Source organism: Mesoplodon densirostris, chromosome 13, assembly GCF_025265405.1.
Source record: "Mesoplodon densirostris isolate mMesDen1 chromosome 13, mMesDen1 primary haplotype, whole genome shotgun sequence".
NCBI classification, from domain to species: Eukaryota; Metazoa; Chordata; class Mammalia; order Artiodactyla; family Ziphiidae; genus Mesoplodon; species Mesoplodon densirostris.
Window position 1 is genome coordinate 67,550,451 of NC_082673.1, and position 12,223 is coordinate 67,562,673.

The window sequence follows — 12,223 nt, forward strand, 5'->3', positions numbered from 1 at the left end:
GCAAGAGTACTGGCTTGAAAGGTGCATTCTTTCTGGTTCTGAAGAGGGTGCAGTGGCATAGTCTTAATTCCTTCATTTGAGGTTGCTGTTGGTACAGACCATAGAGATCCTAGGTGACCAAAGTTGCAGGTATCTGAAGTGGAAGTGAATAAATGAAGAAAGTAATAATAACTATTTATAAAGCAATAAAGTACTTTCTTTGGAGCAATGGTAAAGAATTGCAAAATTCTACAATTAAGTTTTACCTTACCACTAACACACTTATGAACATCAGTCTCTGGCTTTTGTGCTATCTTCTTCCCATCTTAAACTACCCAAACCCTTTCATTACTTCTAATTTATTGTAATCAAGCAGAAATTTAAAGTTTTTTTGAAACTGTATTTTGAAATTATTAAGATACAGAATTTTGCTATATATAATTAAAGTATTAAATATTTTGTTAGTAACTTTCTTGTACTCTCAGAATTAATTCAATTCTTCTTAGTGGTTCCTAGTTGTGTGTGTCTTTTTCTGGCACAAACACAACTTGTCTCATTGTTTTTCTATTGAATTCCAACTTTAAATGAATAATATTCTCTTAGCTTTATTATCTACTCCTAGATCTCTCCTCTCATTAAGCTCCAAGATCTAGCATTTATTCTGTTAAATGATGCTACACTGTCCAGGCGAAGGGACATAGTAGTTCTTTATCTGTCCAGAATGTGTTGATTATACTTATATAGAGCTAAACCCTTCACACAGATAGTGATACAACTTGGATTTAAAAGAATTTAAATGCTTTTCCTTTCAAAGCATTTTAAAATAGGTTCAACCTTGGATTATGGATTTGTAAAAAGGATATATGATTTCAAATGTGCCCTGTGGAAAAATGCTTAACCTATCAATCATCCAATGCTCTAACCTTAGGTAAGTCTTAATTGCATTTTATACATCAAATCTTTTTAGAATCTAAGAAAACAAGGATTTTTTTGTATTTACTATGAATTTTTGGTTTTGCAGTTTTGGTATATTGTCCTTGTCATCTCCTCCTCTAAACATGATTCCTAACTTTATATTATTGAAATTTGATGCATTTATCCTGTCTCATCTCAGAGCCTGCATCCTTTGTTAAGCTTTTAAGAGAAGCCCCACAGCATCATTATCTTTCTCACCAGACTTAGAATGAAACCTCATTGAAGGCAGTTATTTCATTTGACTATTCAATCCTAGCACTCTGCCTATTTCATAAAAGGCTGGAAAAGTGCTTGCTAAAATGAACTTAAAAGTTATTATTATCAGTGCTTACTTGCTTTTGGTAATATGTTATGTTTAGTACAATTTGCAAGCTATGAGTTCTCTATTTCATGTTTATAATCAGTCTCAATCTAATAGAAGATACAGAAAAACATTTTTAAATAGCATCATTGCTCTATACACATACAGAAATGCTTCTAACAAAGTAGAAAACCACATTGAGATATATGCAGGCCCAGTTTTGCTGTTTTTGCCATATGTTAGCAACTACCACTGGTGTTTCCTTGTCTTGTGAGGATTGTTTAAATTAAATTCATTAAAAGTGGTAATTATTTAACTATAAATAAATCACAAAGAACAAGAATAAGTATAAAAGACATTCACAATAATAGAATTATACTTCTTAATGGATTTTTCTGGCTTGGATTGCAAATGTCATTGCAAAGTGTAAAATATGTACCAAATAACTTAATTGTGTTCCACATACACAATAACTAATTTCAGCCATTTTGTTCAGGACCATGGATGTGCCAGCCAAGGAGGTATGCACTGCTCAGATATTCCATCATATTCTAGCTCAAGGACTACAGTTAGCTGACCGCCTCCAGCTATTAATTATTTCAGGGGCCACTGTATAAGGTCCCTATTGCCCTCCTGCCTGATTGCTCTCAACAACAAGGCCAAGAAACTTCTTAGAGCTCCTAACAAACACCTTAAAAGGCTATGGCATATACCCATTTTCTTGCATGGTTTTCCATCTGAGGTGGTGCCATTCCCTGACAACCCCAGCCAATGATTAAACAACACAAGAGGATTACTAGGACCTGGCCTTTTCTGTCTCCTATGCAGCTCCTTTACCAATTAATCTTTGCTTTAGAGCTCTCCATTGGGCTGGCCAAGACACATTTCTATCAAAATCTGAGGTTCTCTTTTACCAATCCTGTTTCATCCTCCTTTTTTTCTTTTATAGGCATAAACCTGCAATAGGCCACTTCCATTCATAATTTTGTATCAGTATCTGCTTTTCAGAGGATCTGACTCAGCAGACTCAGAGTAAGGTTTGGGGACTACGTCACTTTACTGACACCAAGGACCACATTATAGGGAGTTAATGAGATATGGATGATACCTAGCACAAAGTGTTGCCTCAATTGCTATAATTCTCACTGGTAGTTATTTTGGTAGTTATTTAAAGACAAGAGAATGTTTTGGTGGATGGGGAATGTCCTGGTCATTTCAGTGATTCAGGTCCAACCAGAACCATCTGGGTCTGATAAAGAAGGAAACTATTGCACCCCAGGGACCTACAGGAATTAGCTCACATTAGCTGAAGTTTGAAGGAGTACCTTTGGGACTAGATTTTGAGGGTCTCTAATCGAGGAGGATGGAACATAGGACTAGATAAGGGAGAGATTATTGACTTGAGCTCACATACTTGAGACACAGAGTTCAACATCCTGACAAGTATCCTAGGGCATAAACACACTCTTTTTACTAGAAGTTACTTCTAGTAAGTGAAGGCTATCCTAAGTGAACATGAAATGCCAGAATTGCCAACACAAATGATAAAAGAAGGGATTAAAAGGCTCAGAGAATTGGGCATGATGGAATGGATGTACTGTGTGTGAGGCCAAAAGTTTCACTAGTGTATCATGTTGTATAGGAAGACTGTCAGGTGTATGCTGGTGAGAGGGGCACTAAGAAGTTCCATCGTGGCTCTCCTCTACAGGTCAGGGCCGATGATAAGAAAGGCTATTCATGAGCCTGGCTCATTGATAGCAATGAGATCATGAGGACCCAGAGTGACAGAAATGCACAAAATATAGCATCTGGCCAGGGATCCCACTTTATAGCAAAATAATTATAGGACCTATGACCATGGAATTAATGGATTTATCATATAATGTACCATCCAGAAGCAACTGGCCTAAGAGAACATTGGAAGGGCCTACAACAGGTGCAGCTGCAGTGCCTTCTTAGTGGCAGTATCCTCTAAGATAAGGTATACACACAGAATCAAAGAACTCTATATGGCCTTGTGCACCTAGTAGGAAGAACACACGGGTCTGAGACCAGGGGGTGGAAGAATGAGTGTCCCACTTACCAATTATTCTCCATGACCCACTGGGTGACTTATTCTTCCCATCCTCACATCTCTGGGATCTGCAGGGTTAGTGGTCCTAGTCCCAAAATGTAACCTTCTCTTGCCAAGCAGCATACAAGGACTCCAATGAGTTACAAGCTATGGCTATTGCCTGGACACTTTTGACTTCTTTCTTCTAGGGCTCTACAGACAAGAAGAGGAGTCACCATGTAAGCAGGAATAATTGACTCTGATCAGCAGAAGGAGATGGGACTGCTGTTAAACAATTGAGAGAAGGAAGACCATGTATGGAGCTCAGGTGCTCCCCTTGGCAACCTACTCTTATTTCCCTTCCCAACTGTGAATACAAAGGATAAGCCCAGTAACCCTAGTCTGACAAGGGAATGATTAGTAGAAGCTCAGAACTCTTAAGAATGAGGATTTGAGTGACACCATCAGGTAATCCCTGAGACCGTGGAGGTTATAACAAAGGGCAGAGAGAAATTAGAATGGTTAGTGGAGAAGGGAGATGATGTGTATCAGTTACATACCAGGTCTCACTGTAGTGATGAGTGTTGTATCAATGGTTTATCTCAGTCTCTTCCTTCTTTTAAGTCTTCCCTCAGAGGCGTCCATTGGAACCTTGGAAAGGCCCCTGCCAAAATGGATAAGGTACAAGGAATAGACTTTGCCACACATGGAAGTGTGCTGCTCAGATCTTCAGCCAAGAAAGAAATCACCGGTGAGCTGGACAGATCAGCCAAATTACTCAGGCTGTTAGCGGTACTAGAACTTGGACATTTTTGCCAGTTGTGGGACTCCTGTAATGGGCAGTCTTTGCTCTGAAGCTCTCATGATGTAGCTGAGAATTGTCATATCTGCATCATGATCTAAGCCTCTCCATGTCTAATCCTGCTGCTCTCCCTTTTCCTTCCTGCTGCAGATGTGTCAGCTCTGCAGCACAGTCCAGTAACTTTCCCTGCTGAATCCTGCTAATCATCTCCTTTTTAATCTATCTTTCATGGGCATTACTCCTCAATAAACCTCTTGCACTCCTAACTAACTCCACCTCAGTTTCTGCCTCTCAGGGGACCCAGTGAGCACAATAGTTATGTTAACTTAATGGTAGTCTCAAAGGAGTCTTAGGATCTGGAACTGATGTAGCTTGTTTCCACCATCTCCACAACATCTCGTCAGGAAGCAGATTTCATAGATTCTTAATTCTTAATTCTGATAAACCTTGTGTCTCTGTAATCTTGAACTGACAAGACTAAAATTCTCTTCTTTAGTCAGACGCTATAAAAACTAGTAGCTTTTATCCCTGACAGAACACACAATCTATTCAAACATATTATTCAGTAAGATTTTGAAATGTAATTATTCACTACCATTCATAACTAGTATTAACAACCACAGAACAATGTAGGTGAAAAGTAGGAGTAGGCGTTTTGAAGATATGTGAATATAATTTATAGGAAAAGTCCTTTAAAAACTGACTGAATGCAATTTTCTTATTCAGGGTAGTGAAAGTGGGTGATTTTTCTTTCTAGTCCTTTTGTATTGCTTCATTTTATTAATTTAGGAAAGACTCACCATTTTTGTTAAACTAAGAAAAAAACCTCCTTAAACTCCTTTAAGACCAGTTGATATATGACCCCAAAATTCATAGTTAGCCATTACACACACACAACCTTAAAATTTATAAAATGTTCTCCTCCTTTGATATAAATTAAAAATAAAAACAGGCAGGACAGTGGCTATAGAGTGAAAATATGCTGTAGTTTAGTAGTTAAATACAATAGATTGAAGAAAGCCTATATGAACAAAATCTGGATATAATTAATAAGGTATAGGTTAAAAAAATGCTGTCAGATAAAAATGTTAAGAATACCTACTTACATAATGAGTTTCCTAAAATAAAATATTGGATCTTTGTCATAGTTTTTTTAGAAACAGGAATATAATATATATTTAAATTACACCTTATGTTTAGGGAAGGGATTGTTACTCATACTATAATGCAGTGTAGGCGTATAAGCTGCTTCCTGAATCATAGTGGGATTGAATTAACTACTGTCTTAAGCACTGTTTGTTTTGCCCACAAATGGATTTGAATTGAGGGTTCTGGAGGAGAACACCATAATTATAGGAAAAGGAAAAAGAGAAAATAAGTTTAAAAAAATCAAGTTCTCTAAGTAAAACAGAGGCCAGAGATACATATGTTAATATGAATATGGAGAAATCAATCTAATTCAACATTCCATCAGAATATCAGCCATAGTCCTCTGCTGAATCTGTTCCAGAAATACTCATTAAAAAGAAAGCTCAAGAATAACTGACTGAAAGAAACATAAAATCAGACCCCTTTGCCCTGATGTATCTGCCTTTATTCTAATTATTTCCTTACTGCATATTTTCTTGCTTAACTTCAGTGTTTATTTTCTTTCATTTCTCTTTTTCTTCCCCACATTTCAAACACATTTTGTCTTACATCATTATGTAGTATGCATTCTTACTTTTTCACATACTTTCAGATAAACTCTTTCTCTGTCAATATTTCCTTGTCAATAAATACTTTCTGTGTTGTTTGGGTTGCTATACCCGTTATTATGTAGATGCTTCTCACAAATTTTATGTCAATAAGAACTAGACCAAATTGTGAGAATGCAAAGTTCTTATTTAATATAAAATGGAAGTGGTATAACAATTGCTTTTCATTATTCAAAAAGTTGTATAAACTAGATATTTATTCAAGTTAGTATCAGATTCTAAAAATTTTTTTATAAATTTCCACCTTTCATACTGTGTTGACTGAAAAAAAAGAAAAAAACCCATGACATGAGAGCTGTGATTTGGGGCTTACTGAGGACTGTAGCCGGAGACAGCCTCTCAGTTTTGAGGAACTGCTCTGAAGACATGGGGCAGGGGTCAGTATATATGTGATTTTGGTAAAGAAGCTACATGCAATCAAGCACACATTTCGGTAGACAGTTGATGTTAGTCATGAAGAGCAGATATCTTTGTTGATGTTAATAATTTTAGTGCTTTTCTAGGTATGAGAAGATGCAAGATATTGGGTTCATAAAATTTTCTCTTGAAAACATGTAACTCTCTGAAGGCTTGTTCTGCCAGTGCTTCCCAGAGCATGGAGTGCCTCATTCTTGATCTCCACCCTAAATTCTCAGGGTGTGTTGGAGGTCAACTAAAGTAGCTAATGACCTAATCCTTGTAGAGCTGGATGGTGAGCAATGTTCTTATTTGGTGTAAGTGATATGTTGAAACTGTAACATTCATATAAAGCGTTCCCAGAGTGAATTTTACAATATGGGTGCTATTCATGAATTTTAGGAAGTACATTTACACATGTGAATACAGACACACAAGCAAACAACACACTACCTAATGCTGAAAAGGAAGGCATTATGATTCTTAATGTCCCCCATTGTATAGAAAAGGAAAATAAGGTTTAGAGCAGTTAAATACATTTACACAGATATAGTCCTGTAAACAAGGCCTTTGCCTCCATATGCCATTTCTATTAGACCATAAGTCTAATAGAATAAACATGATTAGTAAGAGAGAGTTACTTTACATGTGTGTGAATTAAATATATTTTCTCAGTTTATAGTGTTATTTTAGAAGTGATAGTTCAAAAATAAGCAGGAAGTGTTGGGATTCCCTGGACAAGACGGTGGAATAAAAGGACCTGAGCATAACTCCTCTCACAAAAACACCAAAATTGCAACTCACTGCTGAACAACCATCGACAAAAAAGGTCTGGAACTTACCAAAACAGATATTCCACTTACAAAGACAAAGAAGAAGCCACAATGAGATGGTAGGAGGGGCGAATTCACAATATGATCAAATCCCATACTCATTTGTGTGGGCAACCCACAAACTGGAAAATAATTATATTGCAGAGGTTCTCCCATTGAAGTGAGAGTTCTGAGCCCCATGTCAGGCTTCTCTGTCTGGGGGTCTGACATCAGGAGGAGGAGGAGCCCCCAAAGCATTTGGCTTTGAAGGTCAGCAGTGCTTGATAGCAGGAACTCCACAGGACTGTGGGAAACAGACACACCACTCTTAGAGGGCACACACAAGATTTCATGTGCACCAGGGACCCATGGGAAAAACCAGTGACTTCATAGGAGCCTGGGCCAGACCTACCTGCTGGTCTTGGGAGGGCTCCTGGAGAGGCAGGTGGCTGCTGTGGCTCACTGTGGGGACAAGGACATTGGTGACAGTTACTGGGGGGCACTCATTAATGTGATCTGACCTGGAGGCTGTCTTTGACTCCAAGACCAGGCCCCAACAGCCGAAGTCTCCAGGCATGGGAACACAGCCCAACCCATCAGCAGACAGGCTGTTTAAAGTCTTTCTGAGCCCACAGTCACCTATAAACACACTCCTTAACACGGCCCTGCCCACCTGAGAAAGAAAAATGGAGCTGGAAGAATCAGGCTCCCCGACTTCAGACTATACTACAAAGCTATAGTCATAAAAATATTTTGGTACAAGCACAAAAACAGAAATATAGATCAATGGAACAGGATAGCCCACAAATAAACCCACACACCTATGGTCAATTAATCTATGACAAAGGAGGCAAGAATATACAATAGAGAAAAGACAGTCTCTTCAATAAAGGGTGCTAGGAACACTGGACAGCTACATGTAAAAGAATGAAATTATTACATTCTATAACACCATACACAAAAACAAATTCAAAATGGACTAAAGACCTCAATGTAAGACTGGACACTATAGAACTCTTAGAGGAAAACATAGGCAGAACACTTTTTGACAAAACCACAGCAATATCTTTTTTGATCTACCTCTTAGAGTACTAAAAAGCAAAAATAAACAAATGGGACCTAATCAAACGTATAAGCTTTTGCACAGCAAAGGAAACCATAAACAAAAAGACAACCTACAAAATGGGAGAAAATATTTGCAAATGATGTAACCAACAAGGGATTAATCTCTAAAATATGCGAAGAGGTCATGCAGCTCAATAGCAAAAAAACAACCCAATAAAAAAAATGGGCAGAAGACCTAAGTGGACATTTCTCCAAAGACGACATACAGATGGCCAAAAAGCACATGAAAAGCTGCTCAACATCACTAATTATTAGAGAATTGCAAATCGAAACTACAATGAGGTATCACCTCATACCGGTCAGAATGACCATCACAAAAAATCTACAAACAATAAATGCCGGAGAGGGTGTGGAGAAAAGGGAACCCTCCTACACTGCTGGTGGGAATGTAAATTGGTACAGCCACTATGGAGAGCAGTATGGAGGTTCCTTAAGAAGCTAAAAATAGAGCTTCCATATGATCCAACAATCCCACTCCTGGGCATATATCTGGAGAAAACCATACTTTGAAAAGATACATGCACCCCAATGTTTGCTGCAGCACTATTTACAATAGCCAGGACATGGAAACAACCTAAATGTCCATCAGCAGACGAATGGATAAAGAAGATGTGGTACATACATACCATGGAATATTATCCAGCCATGAAAAAGAATGAAATAATGCCATTTGCAGCAACATGGATGGATCTAGAGATTATCATACTGAGTGAAGTAAGTCAGACAGAGAGAGACAAATATCATATGATACTACTTATGTGTGGAACCTAAAAAAAGGTACAAATGAACTTATTTACAAAGTCTGTAAGAAACAGACTTACAGACTTAGAAAGCAAATTTATGGTTACCAAAGAGGAAAGGTATAGGGGAGGGATAAATTAAGAGGTCAGGATTAACATATACACACTACTATACATAAAATAGATTACTAATAAGGACCTACTGTAGAGCACAGGGAACTCAGTACACTGTAATAACCTATGTGGGAAAAGAATCTGAAAAAGAATAGATATATGTATATGTATAAATAAATCACTTTCCTGTACACCTGAAGCTAACAACACTGTAAATCAAATATATTCCAATATAAAGTTTAAAAAAAGAAATATAAAAAAACTAAGTAGGAATGATTTGGAATAAAGTTAACTTTGGGCCAGAACTATTCATTGCAATATAAAATGTATTATCATTTAATATGATTGCTACATTCCTTGAAAATTGATTGGCTGTATTAGATTTATTTATTGTGCCAATGACTCTCTTTATTTACTATTTACATATACTATTTACAAATTATAATAAATGTGCACTTATATTAAAATAATTTCATGAAAATTAAATGTCTATAATCCATTTTCTGAAACCTTGGAGCCAAATGAACCAAAACTATTCCAAATATGTGGGATAAATAAATAAAGGCTTTAGGGCTTCCCTGGTGGCTCAGTGGTTGAGAGTCTGCCTGCCGATGCAGCTAACACAGGTTCATGCCCCAGTCTGGGAGGATCCCACATGCCGCAGAGTGGCTGGGCCCATGAGCCATGGCCTCTGAGCCTGTGCGTCCAGAGCCTGTGCTCTGCAATGGGAGAGGCCACCACAGTGAGAGGCCCGCGTACCGCAATAAATAAATAAATAAATAGATAGATAGATAACTAACTAACTAACTAAATAAATAAATAAAAAGACTTTAAAGAGCCTAATACCAGTTCTGGTCAAGCTTTATTACCAAATGAATTAAGATTAGTTTGGGATCAGCAGAGAAATAAGCAAAATATAAACAAAATAATTATTAAAAATGTGATTTCTAAAGATCTGGGGATGACAGATGACATAATAGATTTTAGACTTACAATGATGTATAAAAACAGTACCAGAGCTAATAATAATAAAAACAATGAGTAATATGGTCTGTGATATTACTGAAGGAAAAATGTACTTTTAAGAAGCAGGTCAGTGTTGTTCTAAAGAATGAAAATTTCTCAATATTAGCATAATTTTACTCACTTACTTGATTGAATATCATGCCTAAGTAATAAATGATACTGATGATCATACTAATAAAATATATTTATTGAAGGCCTACTAAGTGTCAAGTAGCTAATTTAGTAGAAATAGCTAATATTAGCAGTCACATTATATAAATGGAAAAAGAGAATCTTGGAGATATTGAGCAAGGTAACATACCTGGTAAACATTGGAGCCAAAGTATAAACCAAATAGTCTGGCTTTGTCACAGCCTGAAATAACTAAGCTCTAATGCATAAAATTCTCAGGTGTATATAAAATGTGACTTGAGTTTCTGTTTTATACTATTTGGATTCAACTCTACAAGTAGCAATGGGAGATAATGTTCTCTGAACAGCTCTTTAAAATTTTTTTTATATAAATCTTCAACAGATTTTAATAATGTTATTTATTTATTTATAATGACAACAAAAGAGTATTTTCATAGACTCATATTAGAAATAGATTAGATAAACAGATAAAACTTACCATAATGCAAGTGTGTGTGTGTGTATTTCTTTAATCACTGGTATATCTGCCCATATTTCATCTGTATTGGTTTAGTATAGTATTTGTTTTCAATTGAAAAGTAGAAGGGCATATCCTATCACAGTTTGAATTAGGCTAAGTCACAGAGGTGCTTTTAACTTTTTAATATATATTTAATGAATATGTGAGTCTTTATCAAGTATTTTTAGGGTTCTTCAGGCAAAATTATCAATAAGAAATTTTGCCTGCCCTCAATAAGATAAATTTCTATGTTTATTATTACAAGTTTTAAAAATTATATTCTAAATTCACCTGTATTACATTTTGGAATTTATAATTTTTATTAGAATAAACATGGGCATAACTAAAAGAACAATTTTTTAAAACCTAAGTATTTTAGTACATAGATATATTTTAAGCTAACTTCAACCCTGTAAGGCAGGTCTTACGATCACGGTATTGAGATAAGGAAAATTGATATTTAAGATGGAGTACATTTCCCAAAAGTGTATAGATGGTATAATAGAAAAATATGGTTTTAAACTGATGAATCTTTGATTGCAAACTGTAAGGTTTTCTACTATGAAACACAGCATTACAACAACAAAACTCCAAAACTTGCAAATCAATTGGGCAAACCAGTCTTTATAGTTGTGCCTATCTACGGAACAAACAACTATCCCTTGTTTTATGAATCCAACTATCTTTTGTATTGCATTGATTCTTCCCCTTTAAGGTATCATTTTAAAAGAAATTGTGTTTAGATTTTTACAGCTAAATCCCCAATTTTACACACACACACACACACTAGTCGCTGAAGGCAAAATTATTTCTGTAACAAATATGTGCATTTTTTTGGTCCCTTTCAGTATATTGTATACATGAATTGTGTATAGAGCACAAGGATTCAATGTATATTGTTTGCAGTGTGATCATGTCTTAATTTTCCTTTTCTATTTTGCACTCTGTCTCCTTTGCTTCTCAGAAATCACTAGTGTGATGGAATGGTTTAAAATATTCACGAAGTTTTCAGTGTTTGAATCAGATGTAATAATGCTGTTAGTGTTATCAAGATACTTTTGTTTTTCAAAATGAAAGAGCTTTACTATTTTGCCTGATTGTAAAACTAATGCACATTCCTTGAAAATATTCTATAGGAAAACAGAAAAGTGAAATAAGTAAAATTTAAAACAATCAAAAACAGCAATTATAACAGCTTAGGAAAAACCACTTTTAGAATTTTGAAAGACATCCTTTAGGATGTCTGCATTTCTCTTTTTCTGTCTTTGACATGTGTGTGTTTTTTTTTTTTTACCAGTAGAACTAAGAGAACAAATTTTCAACCTTCCTATTAATTCCTCTAAAGAAATTCCTTTAGCCATTTTTTTTTTGGGGGGGTAAGTCAAATGAAGACAAATTCTCTTAGTTTTCCTTCATCTTAGAATGTCTAATTTTCATCTTCATTTCTGAAGAATGTTTTCATTGGGTATAAGGTTGCGGCATGACATTTCTTTTAGCACCTGAAAAGTGTTC